Consider the following 18,948-nt stretch of genomic DNA (forward strand, 5'->3'; position numbering starts at 1 on the left):
CTGTCAATCAACTGGAGGGTGTGATGGCCAATGTGAGCACCAGGCATGGTGTAGGATTCACCAACCTGGACTTACCACCTGAAGGGCGAAACCATAACAAAGCCTTGCACATCACCATGGAGTGCAAGGGGGCAGTGTTGTCTCACGTATTGGTAGACACCGGGTCGTCGCTGAATGTGCTGCCTAAGCAGATTCTGAAGAAGATTGATGTGGAAGGGTTTGTGCTTACTCCCAGTGACCTGATCGTTCGTGCTTTCGACGGCTCCAAACGTTCTGTGTGTGGGGAAGTTACCTTGCCTGTGAAGATAGGTCCTGAGGTATTCGATATCATCTTCTATGTTATGGACATCCAGCCCGCCTATAGTTGTTTATTGGGGCGTCCATGGATTCATGCAGCAGGGGCAGTCTCGTCGACTCTCCATCAAAAGCTCAAGTATGTCTGGAACGGTCAGATTGTGACCGTGTGCGGTGAAGAAGAGATTCTGGTGAGTCATCTATCCTCGTTCAAATATGTTGAGGTGGATGGCGAGATCCACGAAACCTTATGCCAGGCGTTTGAGACTGTGGCTCTTGAGAAAGTGGCGTACGCTGAGCAGAGGAAGCCAGGTGCTTCAATTACTTCTTACAAGCAGGCTAAGGAGGTTGTTGATTCTGGCAAAGCTGAAGGCTGGGGCAAGATGGTGGACTTGCCTGTCAAAGAAGACAAATTTGGCGTTGGTTATGAGCCTCTCCAAGCAGAGCAGAATGGTCAAGCGGGTCCGAGTACCTTTACCAGCGCTGGGCTGATGAATCATGGCGACGTCTCTGCAACCGGTAGTGAAAACTGTGACAGTGATTGTGATTTGGACAACTGGGTTCGCCCGTGTGCACCAGGGGAGTCTATCAACAACTGGACGGCTGAAGAAGTGGTTCAAGTTACTCTTCTGACAGAGTAATTTTCTGTTGTTTTTTCATTTTGCATGAAAATCCTACGATCTGCCCAAGGCGTAGTGATTCATTGTAGGGCCTCATCATGTTTTAATGATTATCATTAATGAAGGACATTTTTTGCAATCAAACTTTGTGATCCCTGTCTTTCTATTTTTTGTTTTCATCTTTTTTCAAAAACAATAAAAATGGCAATGTTTTTGTTTTTGTGACTTTATTGAACTCTTTTTCTAAAACAAAGCATTAAACATGCAGAAGCGATCTTATGGCATTCACTATGAACAGTTCTGTTATGGCTCAGTATGATTTCGACAATCCCATCTACCAAGCTGAAGAGGAGAGTGAGGAAGACTGTGAACTCCCTGCAGAATTGGTCAGATTGCTGAAGCAGGAGGAAAGGGTCATCCAACCTCATCAGGAGGAGTTGGAGGTTGTTAATTTGGGTACTGAGGACGCCAAAAGAGAAATCAAGATTGGGGCTGCTTTAGAGGACTCTGTCAAGAGGAGGCTGATTGAGATGCTGAGAGAATATGTGGAGATATTCGCCTGGTCATATCAAGATATGCCTGGGTTAGATACAGACATTGTGGTGCATCGATTACCTCTTAGAGAAGGATGTCCTTCGGTCAAGCAGAAGCTTCGTAGAACGAGTCCTGACATGGCAACTAAGATCAAGGAAGAGGTTCAGAAGCAGTGGGATGCGGGTTTTTTGGCTGTTACAAGTTATCCCCCATGGGTGGCCAACATCGTTCCTGTGCCGAAGAAGGATGGCAAAGTCAGAATGTGTGTCGATTACCGGGATTTGAATAGAGCGAGTCCGAAAGATGATTTCCCATTACCTCACATTGATGTATTGGTTGATAATACGGCTCAATCCTCGGTATTCTCTTTCATGGATGGTTTCTCTGGATATAATCAGATCAAGATGGCGCCAGAGGACATGGAAAAGACGACATTCATTACACCTTGGGGCACGTTCTGCTATAAGGTGATGCCATTTGGGCTAAAGAATGCTGGTGCTACCTATCAGAGGGCAATGACGACTCTTTTTCATGACATGATGCACAAAGAAATTGAAGTGTACGTAGATGATATGATTGCGAAGTCGCAGACAGAAGAGGAGCACTTGGTTAATTTGCAGAAGCTGTTTGATCGGTTGAGAAAGTTCAAGCTGAGGTTGAATCCGAACAAGTGTACGTTTGGGGTGAGATCAGGGAAGCTTTTAGGCTTCATTGTCAGTGAGAAAGGGATTGAGGTTGATCCAGCAAAAGTCAAAGCTATTCAAGAGATGCCTGAACCGAAAACGGAGAAGCAAGTCCGTGGGTTTTTAGGGAGGTTGAACTACATTGCAAGGTTCATATCTCACCTAACTGCCACATGTGAACCAATTTTCAAACTGCTCAGAAAGAATCAGGCGATCAAGTGGAATGATGATTGTCAGAAAGCTTTTGACAAGATTAAAGAGTATTTACAGAAACCTCCAATCCTTATACCTCCAGTTCCAGGGAGACCTCTGATAATGTACCTGTCAGTGACTGAGAACTCGATGGGGTGTGTATTGGGACAGCATGACGAGTCTGGTCGAAAAGAGCATGCCATATACTACCTTAGCAAAAAGTTTACCGACTGTGAAACAAGATATTCACTGCTCGAGAAAACTTGTTGTGCTTTGGCCTGGGCTGCTCGCCGACTGAGGCAGTATATGTTGAACCATACTACCTTGTTGATTTCTAAGATGGATCCAGTGAAGTACATCTTTGAGAAACCGGCTCTCACCGGACGCGTTGCTCGTTGGCAGATGATTCTAACAGAATATGATATTCAGTACACGTCACAAAAGGCCATCAAAGGTAGTATTCTGTCAGACTACCTCGCCGAGCAACCGATTGAAGATTATCAGCCTATGATGTTTGAATTCCCTGATGAAGACATCATGTATCTTAAGATGAAAGATTGCGAAGAGCCTCTTGTCGAGGAAGGACCGGATCCGGATGACAAATGGACACTGATGTTTGATGGGGCTGTGAATATGAATGGTAACGGTGTTGGGGCAGTATTGATCAATCCTAAAGGTGCTCATATACCTTTTTCTGCCAGATTGACGTTTGACGTCACCAACAACGAAGCTGAGTATGAGGCTTGTATCATGGGGATAGAAGAAGCCATTGATCTGAGGATCAAAACTCTTGATATATTTGGAGATTCAGCTCTAGTGGTCAATCAAGTCAATGGAGATTGGAATACGAATCAGCCGCATTTGATTCCGTATAGAGATTACACCAGAAGAATACTGACGTTCTTCAAGAAGGTGAAGTTGTATCATGTCCCCCGGGATGAGAATCAAATGGCTGATGCTTTGGCAACTTTGTCGTCTATGATCAAAGTTCATTGGTGGAATCATGTGCCACATGTTGCGGTGAATCGACTCGAGAGGCCTGCGTATGTGTTTGCAGCCGAGTCTGTTGTGATTGATGAGAAGCCGTGGTATTATGACATCAAGAACTTCCTCAAGACTCAGGAGTATCCTGAAGGTGCGTCGAAGAATGACAAGAAAACCCTGAGAAGGCTAGCTGGAAGCTTCTATTTGAATCAGGATGATGTGCTGTATAAGAGAAACTTTGACATGGTCTTGCTCAGATGCGTGGACAGACCCGAGGCGGACATGTTAATGCAGGAAGTTCATGAAGGTTCCTTCGGTACTCATGCCGGCGGACATGCAATGGCTAAGAAATTGTTGAGAGCGGGTTATTACTGGATGACTATGGAATCCGATTGTTTCAAGTATGCTCGGAAGTGCCATAAGTGTCAAATTTATGCTGATAAGGTGCATGTACCACCAAGCCCTCTGAATGTCATGAATTCGCCTTGGCCGTTTGCCATGTGGGGCATTGATATGATTGGGAAGATTGAGCCCACTGCTTCGAATGGACATCGCTTCATCTTGGTTGCGATTGACTATTTCACCAAGTGGGTGGAAGCAGCTTCCTATGCTAACGTTACCAAACAAGTGGTTACCCGGTTCATCAAGAAAGAAATCATATGTCGTTATGGAGTTCCTGAGAGAATCATCACTGACAATGGTTCGAATCTCAATAACAAGATGATGAAAGAGCTTTGTAAAGATTTCAAGATTGAACATCACAATTCTTCTCCTTACAGACCGAAGATGAATGGTGCTGTAGAAGCGGCGAACAAGAATATCAAGAAGATTGTGCAGAAGATGGTCGTTACGTACAAGGATTGGCATGAGATGCTGCCTTTCGCTTTGCATGGGTACCGTACCTCAGTACGTACGTCGACCGGGGCAACCCCTTACTCCCTTGTGTATGGTATGGAAGCTGTCCTACCTGTTGAAGTGGAGATTCCTTCTCTGAGAGTTTTATTGGATGTCAAGCTGGACGAAGCCGAGTGGATTCGAACAAGGTTTAACGAGTTGAGCCTTATCGAAGAGAGACGGCTAGCAGCTGTATGTCATGGACAGTTGTATCAGAGAAGGATGAAGCGAGCCTTTGATCAGAAAGTGCGTCCTCGAAGCTATCAGATCGGTGATCTAGTTTTGAAGAGGATCCTCCCTCCCGGTGCAGATAACAGGGGCAAGTGGACTCCTAATTATGAAGGTCCATATGTTGTGAAAAAGGTATTCTCCGGTGGAGCCTTGATGCTTACAACTATGGATGGTGAAGACTTTCCGTCTCCTGTTAACTCAGATGTAGTCAAAAAATACTTCGCATAAATTGACCCGCTGGACAAAAAGAAAAAAGAGTCCAGGCAAAAATGGGCATCCCGGCGAACCAAAAAACAGAAAGAAAAGGTTCGGGCAAAAATTAGGGATAAAAATGAAAAGAATTTGTACACCCGGTAAGTCGAAAACCCGCAAGGGCGGCTTAGGCAAAAATGGGTATCCCGGTGGATTGAAAACCCGAAAGGGCGATCCAGCCAAAAGAGGGATTAAAGCGAAGACTACAGTCTGAGTTGTCTGTACTTCATCAAGCTTTGTCGTCTGCCATCTCGAAAGATGTGATCCGTCCAGTCATTCTTCTCAGAAAGCAAGGAGTTGGGAGGAAAACTGATGATCTGTGAGTTATAACAGAATTGGGAAATAGTGGATGCCGTGTTCACATTGCCATTAGGATAGATCTTTCCTTTTGTACGCAATTACCTCTTTCTAGGAATTGCCTCCCAATGTATTTGCCTTTTCAGGCGCATTTTCAATCAATAAAAGTCGTTATTCAGATAAATGGCTCTTTTGTTTTTATTTTTACTGTTTTGTTTGCAAAAATGTCCGAATTTTTGATAAGCATTGCATATAAGAACATGAAGGCTACACAATAACGTGCAAAAAGACAAAACATTTGAAAATCATTTTGAATGTTGAGGACACTTGAGCGTATCTTGTCCATGTATCCCCTGGGGGCATTTTGTTGTGCTGTTTTTCAGGATTGGCATCTGTGAGGACGTTTCCTCAGCAGATATTTTCCCCAAGCAAGTTTGGAAGCTATCAGAGCTATGTTCCCCTGCGGAGACGTCTGTGGATAGTGCCTTCTATTCCCCAACAGATCTAAGGATTGCCTATCCCCAGCAGGCCTGTATTTGCCGTTTTCCTCCCCGAGTGAGGCAGGTTCATTGAAATTTATCTCCAACATTTATCCTATCTGTGGACTGAAGGATATCCCCAGCGGAGTTTACCTTCCCCCCAGCAGCAGTGCTATTCTCCAACATGAGTGAGAAGTCGTTGCTCTCCCTGCAGAGTCTCCCCGCAAAGTTGGAGTACCCGATCATTTTTGGCTCCCCAGCCGGAGTTTTTCATCATTTTTGCATTTTTGCATTTTAGTGATCATTGCATCCTCAAACTGCGTAGCATTCCCATTCAATATGGAGCATTACGCCATAGAAAAATTCAAACATATGCATTCATGTGTTAACCACACCAGACCATATCCCCGGCAGAGGCGGATCATTTTGTTTAACATCGGTGCAACACGTCTGCTACAGTTGCTCTTGACAGCATTCAGGATTGATATCCCCACAGAAGTTTATTACCTCACCCGTCCGAGGACGGAAAGTTTGTTTCTCCCCAGTGAGATCCCCAGCAAGTGGTCAACCTTGCCTTGACATATCTAAGATGTCGTTCTTGTGATACCGGTGAGTGTCATGCCAGCACCCGCGTGTGTTTCTTTGTTTGGTGTCGGTAAACACCATTGTTTCGGTGTCTGTAAACATCGGGTATTCTCCCCAGTCATCGGTAAATGTCTGGTCATCATTTTTGGTGTCGGTAAACACCATTGTTTCGGTGTCTGTAAACATCGGGTTTTCTCCCCAGTCATCGGTAAATGTCTGGTCATTTTTGGTGTCGGTAAACACCATTGTTTCGGTGTCGGTAAACATCGAGTCTTTTCCTCAGTCATCGGTAAATGTCTGATAATTCCCCAGCTAGAGATCCCCAGTAGAGTCATCGGTAAATGTCCTATCTGGTTTCCAGTTGCAAATATTTGTTTTTTCCCTTAGTGAAGTGTTCCCCGGTCATCGGTAAATGTCTGGTCGTTTGTTTTGATGTCGGTAAACATCATCTTTCGATGTCGGTAAACGTCGAGTCTCATCCCAGTCATCGGTAAATGTCTGGTCATGCTTTGTTTCCTTGTTGATAAAATCAAGATCCCCAGAAGTCGTCGGTAAACGTCTTGTCTGATTACACCACAAAGATTTTGTTCCTCCCCAAGTGGAGACGCCATCGGTAAATGGCCCTGTATGCTTCGATATCGGTAAATATTGAATGCCCAGTTTTATCCGCCATCGGTAAATGGCCCCGTTTTCTTCGATATCGGTAAATATCGGATCCCCAGTTGCAGTAGCCATCGGTAAATGGTCGAGTTGAAGTTGATATCGGTAAATGTCAAGTTTTCTTTGAAGCCGCCATCGGTAAATGGTCTTGCTTCCTTTTACATCAGAGTTGTTTCCCAGCAGTCGTCGGTAAATGGTCGAGCTGAAGTTGATATCGGTAAATATCAAGTTTCCAGTTTCTAACCATCGGTAAATGGTTTCGCCTTTCTGAAATTGTCAATGGCAGGCGTCATCAGTAAATGACGTGGTTCTTCTTGTATCATATCCGGCAGAGTGCAAATTTCTACGGTTCTTGGTATTCAATCCCTGTTTACCCTGGAAGTCTGACAGCCGTTGCTATCATCCGTTCGGGTTCCCAGCTGATTGAATAGGGGCAGCTGTAGCACCTCAAATTTGCACCTATCATTGTACATACATTTTCATTATTAGGTCATTAACATTTAACATAGTCCGCTGCATAGCATTGCATTGTCCTTTGCCCCAAGTGCAAGCCAGTCAGAAGAATTAGGTCAAACTGGTCAGGAGATCAGTCAGTCAAGCAAGCAAGTGCAATTTCCATTGAGCCAAGGCCCTAGGGTTGATCCAACATGTTCACATGATCTAGGGGTCCTTTGGAAGTGTTTTGGTCAAGGATTGGATGTTCAGAAGTCATCAGTCAATGCACAATCAGTCAGAAACCCTAAAAAGTCAAACTTGGTCAACTGTGACTGATTTTATGGTTTTGATGGTTGGATTTGGTTTGAGAGAGCTCATTCATGTCCAAATAGGCCTCATATATCATGTCAAACACCATCATGGAAGAATTTGAAGCCAAATCAGAAATTTCCAAAAATAGAAACTGGACCTGTGATTGAAACTTGCCAAAAATGGAAACTTCTTGATCCCAAACTTACATCATGATACAAGCTTCAAATGAATTTTTGCCCAACATGAAAGTTGAAGATCTTGTTCTCCCATTTCCAAAAAGTCCAAGAACACTCAATTCCCATGTATGGTTGGCAAGTTATGATCAATTCATTCTCCAAAATTTTTGAACTTCAAAAGGCCATATCTCTCAAACCATTTGGCCAATTTGGGTGGGGTTTTTTGCAACAAGTCACATTTGATCCCCTCTTTCCAAATATGCAACCATCATTCACCAAAACATTACCAATCAAAATGGCATTTTTGGACTTGCATGAATTAATTTAAAGTGAGGTTGAAAAATGAGTTTCAAAATTAACCACTTCCAACCAATTCTACCAATCAAATATGTTCAGAAATCATATTTTGGACATGTTCAAGGCCCATTTTCGTGCAGTACATACACCCATTACCAACTTGCTTGAAAATTGGCAAAAGGACACTTTTCACCAACTCCATTCCACTTTTTCATGAACCTTGATTAAGTACCATTGAACAGAGTATATATTCATCATTTTCTCTCTGAAGGAAACCCTAGCAGCCACCATTAGAAACAGAAAACTTCATTCTCTCAAATTCTCATCTTTCTTCCATTTTCAAAATTCTGTCAACTAATCGCAACCACACAACTTTGCTTTGCTTGATACAACATCTACTCATCATTTGGAGCTGGTTTCAACCTTCATTCATCATCTGTAGCAGCATTTCCACAACTGTTTTCTTCAAGCTTCACACATGGCAGTTCTAAGCATGGACCAAACCAAGCACTCTTGAGCTCGAAACCTTCAACCATTCATCATTGGAAGCTTGTTAGAGCATCTGTTTCAGCAAGGCATCACCACACAACCACTGTTTTTCCATTTTCTTCAAAATCAAGTAAGGATTCGATTTCCTTCTTTCTCTAATTCATGCTATACACTTTATAGATCTCCTTGCCCTGATCACACTGAGCTTTGAATGATTGAGAATGGTTGATTATTTCTGAAAATATGTTGTTTTTAAGTTTGATGATGAAATGTATTTTTGCTCGATTCAGGATCCATAGTGTGTTTTAGTGAAAATGAACGATGGATTCATGTTGCTTGTTGTTTGCTGATCATTTTTGTATATCCAATTGCAATTTCTAGAAAAAATTTGGTCGAATCGATTTAGGGATGATGAAGATGTTCACTGTGCATTCATAAACCCTAGGTTGTTCTTGCATTGCCCAGATTTCTTCCTTCCCACGTGCATGGCATGGTCCTGTAGCCAACAGCCAATGAAATTATTTCCTGGCCGTGTACCAAACGACCGCGTTTGGATAAGTGGATCCTCTATTTACAATTATGCCATCCGTGCCCTTTTGACCTATTATTTCATGTTATTTTTCAATTTTAATTTCATTTTTGATCTCTAACTTTGAAAAATCATAACTCATCCATTTTAAATCCAAAATTCATGGGACTTGTTGCATTGTGTTCATATGGATCTCTAGGTTATTATCATATTTTTTTCCAGAATTTTTGGATGTTTGGTTTTTAGATGGTGCTAGGGTTTTGTTCATGTATCCATTTCTTGCACATTCCACCAAAACCTTTGTGAAATAGTCATAACTTATCCTATGGACTTGAAACTTTTTGAGCACAAACTAGACACATTCATGTTTATTTTGATGTAGAGTTTGTGAATTTATCTTATCTGGATTATGAGTTGTGAATTTTTGAAGTAGGGTGTGACAATTTGTGTCACACCATTGATGGGCAACTTGTTGATTTTTATAGCCATGCTTCTTGACCTCCAAATGGATTGATTTTTTGCATGAACCTACTCTTGTATGTCTAGTTTACATGTGATTTTTCTTGGAATTATTTGTGCCATTTTCCATTTGTTTGAGATTTTCTCCCCTGTTTGACCAAAATGTTGACCTTATGTGATGCATGTGCCCATTTGTTTTGTGAAATGCTCATACTTTATTAGATGGACATGAAATTTTACATGTGATTACTAGACATCCTAAGCTTTGCCATGGTTTTAGTCCCATTCATTTATCATATGCCATCACTGATTTATGATTTTTTCAAGTTGATGCATGTTTGGTTGACTTCTTTGAGCATGTTTGGAATTGCACTGCCTTTCTGATTTTCATTGACCAACTTCTACTTGTCCAAATGAGTTGAAATTTGATATGCTTACCATGCTGTGGGTTGTGATTGACCATGATTTATTTGGTGATTTTTGGAAATGTTTAAGATTGCTTTTGAGCTAAGTCTTGCTGTTGACTTCTATGAGCTTCTGTTTGCAATACCTTGACCTAGCTTGTTCATGAAATGATGATGATAATTGATATGAATGTGAAACCAATTGGTATTGTTTCTTGATTGTTTGAACATGATTTTGGATGCTTTCCACTTGCTGTTTTAACTTTTTCATTCCCTTTTGACCCTAGGCTTGCCCTAGTGGTCCTGTTACTCACATTTGAGCTCATTTTTTCAGGTTGACCAACAATTGTCCAATGAGACCAACATAAATTGGTTTTGTTTGCTTGTTTATCATGACTAACATGTTATGTTTTGTAGGTTGCTTGGCTCACATGCCTTGAGCTTTGTGCATTGCACATTTATCTGCTTGTGTTGACTGTTGACCTTGGTTTCATTTTGATTTAACTTTGACTTGTGTACTAATGTTGTCTGACTGATTTCAGGTACTTTAGTTGCTTATAGTTCCTTGTGAACTTTGCTTTGCTTTGCTTTATAGCAATTTGCATTGAGGTATAATCCCTTTTCTTCATGTAGTCTGGAAGACCTGGCCTGTTACTTGGCCAGGCAACTGTCTGAAGTCCTCCTTAAGAGGCAATGTTTGTGACTGTTTACATTTGTCCTTGTATAGAGTCAAAGACCTCCTAAGTGAAGGGGCAATTGGCAGACACAAGGGATGTGCAATCCATCCCCTGCTATTCTGTGTGTCATCTGCTTTGCTCACACCACTGTGTTGATGCATTACAGGTACAAACCCAAAATCTTGTACAATTGTACAGTTGAGTCAGTTTCAAATGTGTAGAAGGGTTCCCACCTTTCTGAACCCACACATTCTTGTCTTAAGCTCTCCCAGGCCAGGGATAAGAGCTGTGAAGTCCTATCTTCACTCACCTTTCATCTGCTTCACCTTAGCCCCTCAATGGCAAGGTTAAGAGCTAACACTACCCAGTTCCAGTGGTTTGTTTGTTGAGGTTGATATGACCCCTCGACTAAAACCTAACCTTGATTGAGCCCCTTGCTTGTGTATAGTGTGTGCTACCTGTACTTGTATGTTTGTTTGACTTGCTTCCTGTGTAAGTTAGGTTTGCTTTAGCTTGCTTCCTGTGCAAGTTAGGTTAGGTGTGGCTTGCTTCCTGTGCAAGTCATGTTTAGGATAGGCTTGCTTCCTGTGCAAGTTAGCTAGAAACCTTAACTTAGGGATGATTTTGCATGACAACATCTAGGCTCGAGTCGTAGTCTCCCTAGTGTTGTGTCTCCCTCTGTTATCTGGTTTAGGCTAGGTCCTTTATCCCTTCGTAGGGGAACTACGTCGCCCTGATCCTCATACCAGATGAGGTACGTAGGCAGGAGATGAGCTGATCTCTCCGGGCGCCTGTGTCTTTGTTTTGTCTTGCGTGTGTAGGAGATGGATGTAAGCCCAGCGATTGGCATTCCACATCCTGTGTCTTGTTGTGTGCTTGGAAGCTGATGTAAGTCCATCGAGTGGCATTCGGGTTCCAGTGTTGGTGTGTGTTCTTGGTTCGGATGCTGATGTAAGTCCAGTGATTGGCATTCAGGCTCCATGTTTGCCTTCTTGAGTGCGTTTTGGTTCGGATGCTGATGTAAGTCCAGTGATTGGCAAGCAGGCTCCACGTTTGCCTTTGTTTGTGTGGTTTGGTGTGCGTGTTAGCTGAGCTACGAATGCTCTGATTCTTCTCTCGTCCGAGAAGATACGTATGCATAGGATGTGACATCCTAGCGAGCATGTGCCGTTTCCCAGTCCGAACTACTTCGACTCTGATGTCTATGCCTGATAGACTAAGTAGGCCCAGGATGCGATATCCTGCCGAGTCAGTCTCTTTTGTTTTCTTGTGTCTCTTTCAGCCAGTGTGTGTGTGTGTTTGAGCAGTGTTTAGCAACCATTTTCCTTTCTATTGTGCGTGGATCCCGTCGAGTACGACGGATGCGTAGGGGTGCTAATACCTTCCCTTCGCGTAACCGACTCCCGATCCCATTCTCTTTGGTCGCGAGACCATGTCTTTTCCCAGGTTTACTCTGAGCGTTTCCTTTCCCTCTTTTGGGATAAATAACGCACGGTGGCGGCTCTGTTGTTCTTGTTTTCCCGCCGGTTTTTCGCGTAATGCGACAGTCACGAGCATGGAGTCTCGGTTAAGAACCACCCAAAGGGAGTGTACTAGGGTTTAAACCTGCCAAACATGTTATACAAGAGGTTCCCATAGTCATCATCCCATCTTTCGGATATTATCGGAGAAACGACTACTCGTATTCCAAAAATATTCTCAAGAGAGACTCTTATGAGTGTAGTATCGCGTAACAATCGTATCAAATCTTACACTTGAATGACTTTCACACTACATCCTAAGAATAGGCCAAGATGGGCTTGGTAAACTAAGGTCCTTGGCTTCTAAGGTCTATATTGGAAAGAGTAATGTCTAACCACAACTACTTGTGTGACATTATTGATCCCAACATGACCTCCACCAAGTGAATGGACTTGCAAGTCAACTTGCTAAGGAATAACTCCACATAAGTCAACAAGACTATGCCATTCTCCTATCCTAAGTGCACTCGAGTTCGGGTATAGAACTCATCTCACAAAGATCACCAAGCATACAAAGAATTAATATTCAAGCAATTCAATCATTACATACAATACAGTAATCCTAAATTGCACAAAAATATGTCACACAACAATATAAAATACAATACAACAAATATGAAAAGTAGGCAAAACCCACTAGGCAAATCTTTTTATCTATCCCCAGCAGAGTCGCCATTTTTCTGTAGCGGGGTATTCGTTACCATTAGATATATTGACTAAATCCAAGGTAAACCATACAAGTCGAGTCGCCACCGCACTTCTATTTATCCATAGGAATGGTTAGAAAGCGAACAAAAACCTAAAAGTTTTATCAAATCAAAAACTAGTAAAAATGTCAGAGATCGGGGTAAGGGGGTTGGTTATGCAATGGGAAGGTTTTAAGCACCCAAAACATCCTAGGTACTCCTTGGGAGCCCTTTTCATACTTGTTGTAAGGTTGGTATTTTGTGAAATTTTGTTTGTGCAAACATGATTGAAGAGATGAGAAGAGAATATACAAGTTTATTTACATTTTGTGTTTAGATGGATGAACCCATTGCCTACGTACCATCTTAAAAAAGATTAGGATCAAAACCTCGTAGTTCGGGGTAAAATATCTCAAAATGAGTTGGTGAATTGATTGGTCCAAAAGCTAAAGGTCTTTTGTTATCAAAGGGAGAAAACTCAACCTAAAACCACAAATCCACCATGTGAGGATAGCTTCAACATGCTAGTGAGGGGTTAACCCTACAATAAGCATGCAAGACTCATTGTCCATCACTAAGGATATAGGTGAGTATTACATCTACCTGAAGGATAACTCAAACCTAATAGCTAAAGGTTATGAAAAAGTTTGATTAAGAAAGTGGCCATTGAAACCACAAAAAGACATTTGAATGGGTTATATTTACCAATGAAAAGTATATACAAAATATGGTCAAAGTTGTTTTAAGGATTCAATTCAAAATAAGTGTTATGAAAAGAGTTTGAAAATCAAAAGCATAAGGCTTAGGTTTCTAATGTTTGAAAACAAATGTTAAATGTTTGCACAAAAGTTTTGGCTTGGGTGAGAGTGGAGGGAAGAAGAAGAATGGCTAAAGTCCTAATCATACAAGAGATAAGGGATAAGAGAACAAGACCATAAATGGAGTTCCTCTCTTGAGATCATATTGATGATCCAAGTAGCTCCCATCCTTTGGAATAGGCAAGAAAAATAATAGTAAGCTCAAGCAACAATCAAACAAGTCTCTTAAGAGATCCTCAATGCATCTTGTATCCTTCACTTGGGATGAACATGGTAATGGTTCTTCAATTTGAGCTCTCATAGGATTCCCTAGCACAAGAGCACACACATTAAAAAGTTCCATCAAACAATCGAGAATGAACAAGAAGGAGTTTTAGAGGTTGGTCCTATCAAAGTTCTCTTCAACATTTATAGCATTCTAAAGGCTCAATTGCCTAGTTGCTCTTTGACTCCAAATTTGGATAGGGTAAGTCCTAAGATCTAAGTCCAATTGTCCATTTCTTTGCATTTTGGTCCACAACCATCAAAACAAAGGCACAAGCACAATAATATATACACAATTATGTGCTCAAGTGAGCAAAAGGCAAATTGCATTAACATAAACATGTGCTCAAGTGAGCAAAAAGCAAAAGCAAATGAATAATATGTACAAGAATAGTAAATTGCATAAAGTAAAGAGCAAAAAGTAAATGTTAATTATTAATGGTTAATGTTAGTAGTTAGTGTGCCATAAGGCAAATTTAGCGCTATGTTAAACAATCGTAATTGGACTTATGTAGAAGTCACAACTATCTGAGGCCGGTCAATAACAATGTAGGCAACAACACAAGTTAGAAATCTTGATTAATGAACCAAGTTCCAACAACTTGCCATGCCAAAAAGAGGAAGAGAAATGATCTTGTATTGGTTTAAGTCCTTTGCATGATTTAAGAAGCAATCTATCCTTAATGCAAAGCCATTCACTTGATCATTTGATCAAGATGAATTAGATTTGAATCAAGGAAGATTAAACCTCCCTAATCAATGCTAACTTATCAACCTTTTAACTCATTGATCAAAAAAAGAAAAGAAGAAGAAGAAGAAGAAGAAGAAGATGGATAATGGAAATGAAGAAAATAAAGTGCATCAAATGAAAAGGAATGTACCAATCCAAAAATGTTGACCAAAGATAGAGAAGATCAAGGTCAAACCATAAAAATCAGAAATGAGATGAGGATTGGAAGTCAAGAAATAAACAAAATATTTTTGGCATTTTTAATATTTGAAAATAAACTTGAATTAAAATATTAAAGAAAGGTCAAACTTCAAAATCACCTCAAATCAACTTTAAAAAGTCCAAGTGAATTATCCCAAGTTCAACAAGGTCAAACAAAGTTTGACAAAAAATTTCAGCATTTTTAAAAGTCATAAACTATTTTTAATCAATTAAAAATGAATAAAAATGACCTAATTGAATTAAAATCTCAAATAAATCTCAAATCAATTAATAAATTGATGAGAATATTTTTCATAGATCCATCATCATTCAAATAGGTTGAGAAAATATTTTTGTATTTTTTGAATATCAAAAACTATTTAAAATGAATTAAAAATAACCAGAAAAGAGAAAATTATTAAAAAATAGCAAATGATAAAATAAAAAATATTAAAAATCATTTTTAGAAACTAGAAATTAAAAGAGAAATAATGCAATTGGTCCCATATTTTTTGGACCAATAATAAAAGAGATATGGATTTTAGAAATAAAATGGAATTAAAAAATGAAATAGAAAATAAAATCAGGATTAATAAATGGAAAAAAGCGTGAGCCCTTGGATCTGAGCTCATTAATTGAGCTGGCAGATAGCATCCAGAGCCGCGCGTCCAACATGTTCCACGGTCAATGCAACCACACGTGGTATTAAAAAAAAAGTCATAGGAATGGAGCGTGGAGATTAGATCTGGAGATTGAGATCAATGGCTCACAATCAATCTGGCAATGAGACGGTGGCCAGCGCCACCGTCTTCTCCGGTGAGCTCCGGCGAAGGTCAAAAAACACAGAGGTTCAAATGCTTACTAAAATGGACGATTCAGGCATCATTCAAAAGGTGAAGTGATGTACATCACTCCTATACCACTCACTTCCATTCTAGATTCCTATTAAGAGAGAAATCAGAGATGGAAGTTTGGTGATGTTCAACTGAACTTGCTCGATTTCAACAATTAAGCACTCAATAATGATGCCTCTATAGAGAGGACTTCAGACAACACAATATCAAGGCCAATGGATCAAAGTATAAGGAGATTTGAAGCAAAAAACAGTTGATCAAAACCTTTGGATAATGAAGATTTGAGTCCCTTTACTTGGTTCCTTTTGCAAAACAGAACTTCAATAGATCAAATGATGAAGGTCTAGGAACTTTAGATCTGAAAATTCAATCAAATGCAATTGAATTTCAGATCTGAATTTTTTGAAGAAAGATGAACTTTGTTCCTTTGGTATGGTTAGGGATTCACTCTTGCAGCATTTCAGGCGCCTTTAGGTTGGGGAATTATGAAGCATCGCACATGTATTTATAGCTGGAAAGGGCTGAGTGCATGAGTTAACTCGTGTCCATGGCAAATGGATTTTTCATTGCATGGGCTTGTGTGATCATGTGGAAGGCCCAATGAAGACTGAAATGACCTGTTGAGTTCATGTGAATTGCAAACGGACGTGTACATTAAGTGTAATCAGCTCATGCATGGCAATTTGAATGGAATTTCACAAAATGCACTTAATCTTCATGTCTTCGAAAATGGTGCTTCCAAACTCCAAATGCCACCTTATGAGTAATGGTTAGAGAGCTTGTTGCATAAGGAACAAATTATATGTTGATAAAAATTTCAATTGGGCCTTGGAAATTAGTGAATTTTGAGTTTAAAGTGTAGGGTGCAAAACATGCATGAGTGAAGTTTCCAAATTTGGCCAATGTTCAAGCCCTTCTGTCTCAATGATGCAAGCTCCAAATGATAAAACCTTCAACATCAACGTTGTATATCTTTTCAAGAAAATGAATTTGGACTTAAATTTTGCATCATTTGGATTTTTAATGAAGAAGTTATGGGCACTTGAAGTTGGACTTTTTTCCATTTCAATGCATTTGGCACAAAGTGACCTATAATGTTTTGCATTATCACATGTATTTATTTTGAGATTTCTAAATTTCGCTCAACATAAAATTTGAATTAGACACAATAAGATTTCCAATGCATTTGGTCCCACCTCAAAATCATAAAATATGAATGAGTTATGTTCTTGGGAAGTTGACCCAAAATTAGGGTTTCAGTCAAAATGACCTATAATGTCTTGGAATGGATGATGATCTTCCAAGCCTCAAATAAATTTTTGATGAACATGAAAGTTGTTAATATTGTCATTAATAACAGTGTTTCTCTTGTGATCATCTCCATTTGACCAACACATAAAACGTTAGGTCTCAGTGCATTTCAAAATAGTCAGATGAATTGACTGATCAACTTCTCAAGTCAAAAACTCATATCTTGATGAATTGATGGTTTAGGGCACTCAAATAAGTTCAATATGCATTTAATAATTAATTAAAGAACTTCCCTTGATTGTATTTGACCATGAGTTGAGGTTGCTTCATGAGCAAGGCACAATTGATGAACAGCTGAATTAGGGTTTCCTTGGGAAACAAACCTCAAACCCCTTGACTTTCTTTGATCAAAATGATGAATTGAGATACTAGGGAGGCATATTTGATGGATGATAGCTTTGGGAATCATTACCATGCTTGCTTTCATCTCCTCTTGACCTTTTCATTGCACAAAGGATCTCTTAGAAGCTCTTAGACCTTGTGATTGCTCAAGCTACAAACAAGAAATGTTAGTGACATATTTTTGTGCTTTTGGTTAGTAAGTAAAATGAGAAAAGCAATAATATACAATTCAAGCATGCTTGGTGATATCAAACCACTCACAAGAGAGATCCCACCCAAAGGGAATGAGCCAAGATGCTTATGATCCTTGAGGCTATGCAAATGAAATGTTATGATGCCATGAGGGATCTTAGGGTCAAAATTAGGGTCTTACAATCATGGATCAAGTGAATAGCTTTGCATTAAGGATAGGTTGCTTCCTAATCAAGCAAAGAACCTAAATCAATACAAGATCATTTCTCATCTTCTTTATGGCATGACAAGTTGTAGGAGTTTGATTCACTAATCAAAATCTCTAACTTGTGTTGTTGCCTACATTATTATTGACCGGTCTCAGATAGTTGTGACTTCTACATAAGTCCAATAAAGATTGCTTAACATAGCGCTAAATTGCCTTATGGCACACTAATACTAACCATTAACCATTAACCATTAACATTTAATTCTTGCACTTTACATTTATGCTATTTACTATTCTTGTACATATTATTCATTTGCTTTTGCCCTTTGCTCATTTGAGCACATGTTTATGTTAATGCAATTTTTCTTTTGCTCACTTGAGCACATAATTGTGTATATATTATTGTGCTTGTACTTTTGTTTTGATTGTTGTGGACCAAATGCAAAAATGGACAAAAAGGACTTAGATTCTAGGACATACCCTATGCAAAAATGGAGTAAAAAGGCCTTAATGTTGAAGATGGATTAGAAGGACCAAATCTCTAAACTCATTCTTGTCCATTCCTTGTTGACATTTATAGAACTTTTTGATGTGTGTGTTCTTGTGCTAGGGATTCCTATTTGAGCCAAAGTGAAGAACCATTGTCATGTGCATCAAAAGTGAGAGATCCAAGAGCCATTGGAAGATTCCTAAGAGCTTTTCTTGCTTGATTGATTGCTTGAGTATACACTTATTTGCTTGCTTATTCCAAAGGATGGGAGCTACTTGGATCATCAATATGATCTCAAGAAGGGAACACCATTTGTGGTCTTATTTCTTTCCCTTCATCTCTTGTATGCTTAGGACTTAGCCATTCTTCTTCTTTCCTCCACTCTAACCCAAGCCAAAACTTTTGTGCAAACATTAACACTTATTTTCAAACATTAGAAACCTAAGCATTATGCTTTTGATTTTCAAACTTTCTTTTCATAACACTTATTTTGAATTGAATCTTTAAGTCAACTTTGACCATATTTTGTAAATACTTTTCATTGGTAAATATAACCCATTCAAATGCTTTTGTGGTTTCAATGGCCACTTTCTTATCAAAAACTTTTCATAACCAATAGCTATTAGGTTTGAGTTATCCTTGAGGTAGATATAATACTCACCTATATCCTTAGTGATGGACAATGAGTCTTCCATTCTTATTATAGGGTTAACCCCTCACTAGCATGTTGAAGCTATCCTCACATGGTGGATTTGTGGTTTTAGGTTGAGTTTTCTCCCTTGGATAACAAAAGACCTTAAGGCTTTTGGACCAATCAATTCACCAACTTGTTTTGAGATTTTTACCCCG

This window comes from Lathyrus oleraceus, chromosome 5 (genome assembly GCF_024323335.1).
Source record: "Lathyrus oleraceus cultivar Zhongwan6 chromosome 5, CAAS_Psat_ZW6_1.0, whole genome shotgun sequence".
Taxonomy (NCBI): domain Eukaryota; kingdom Viridiplantae; phylum Streptophyta; class Magnoliopsida; order Fabales; family Fabaceae; genus Lathyrus; species Lathyrus oleraceus.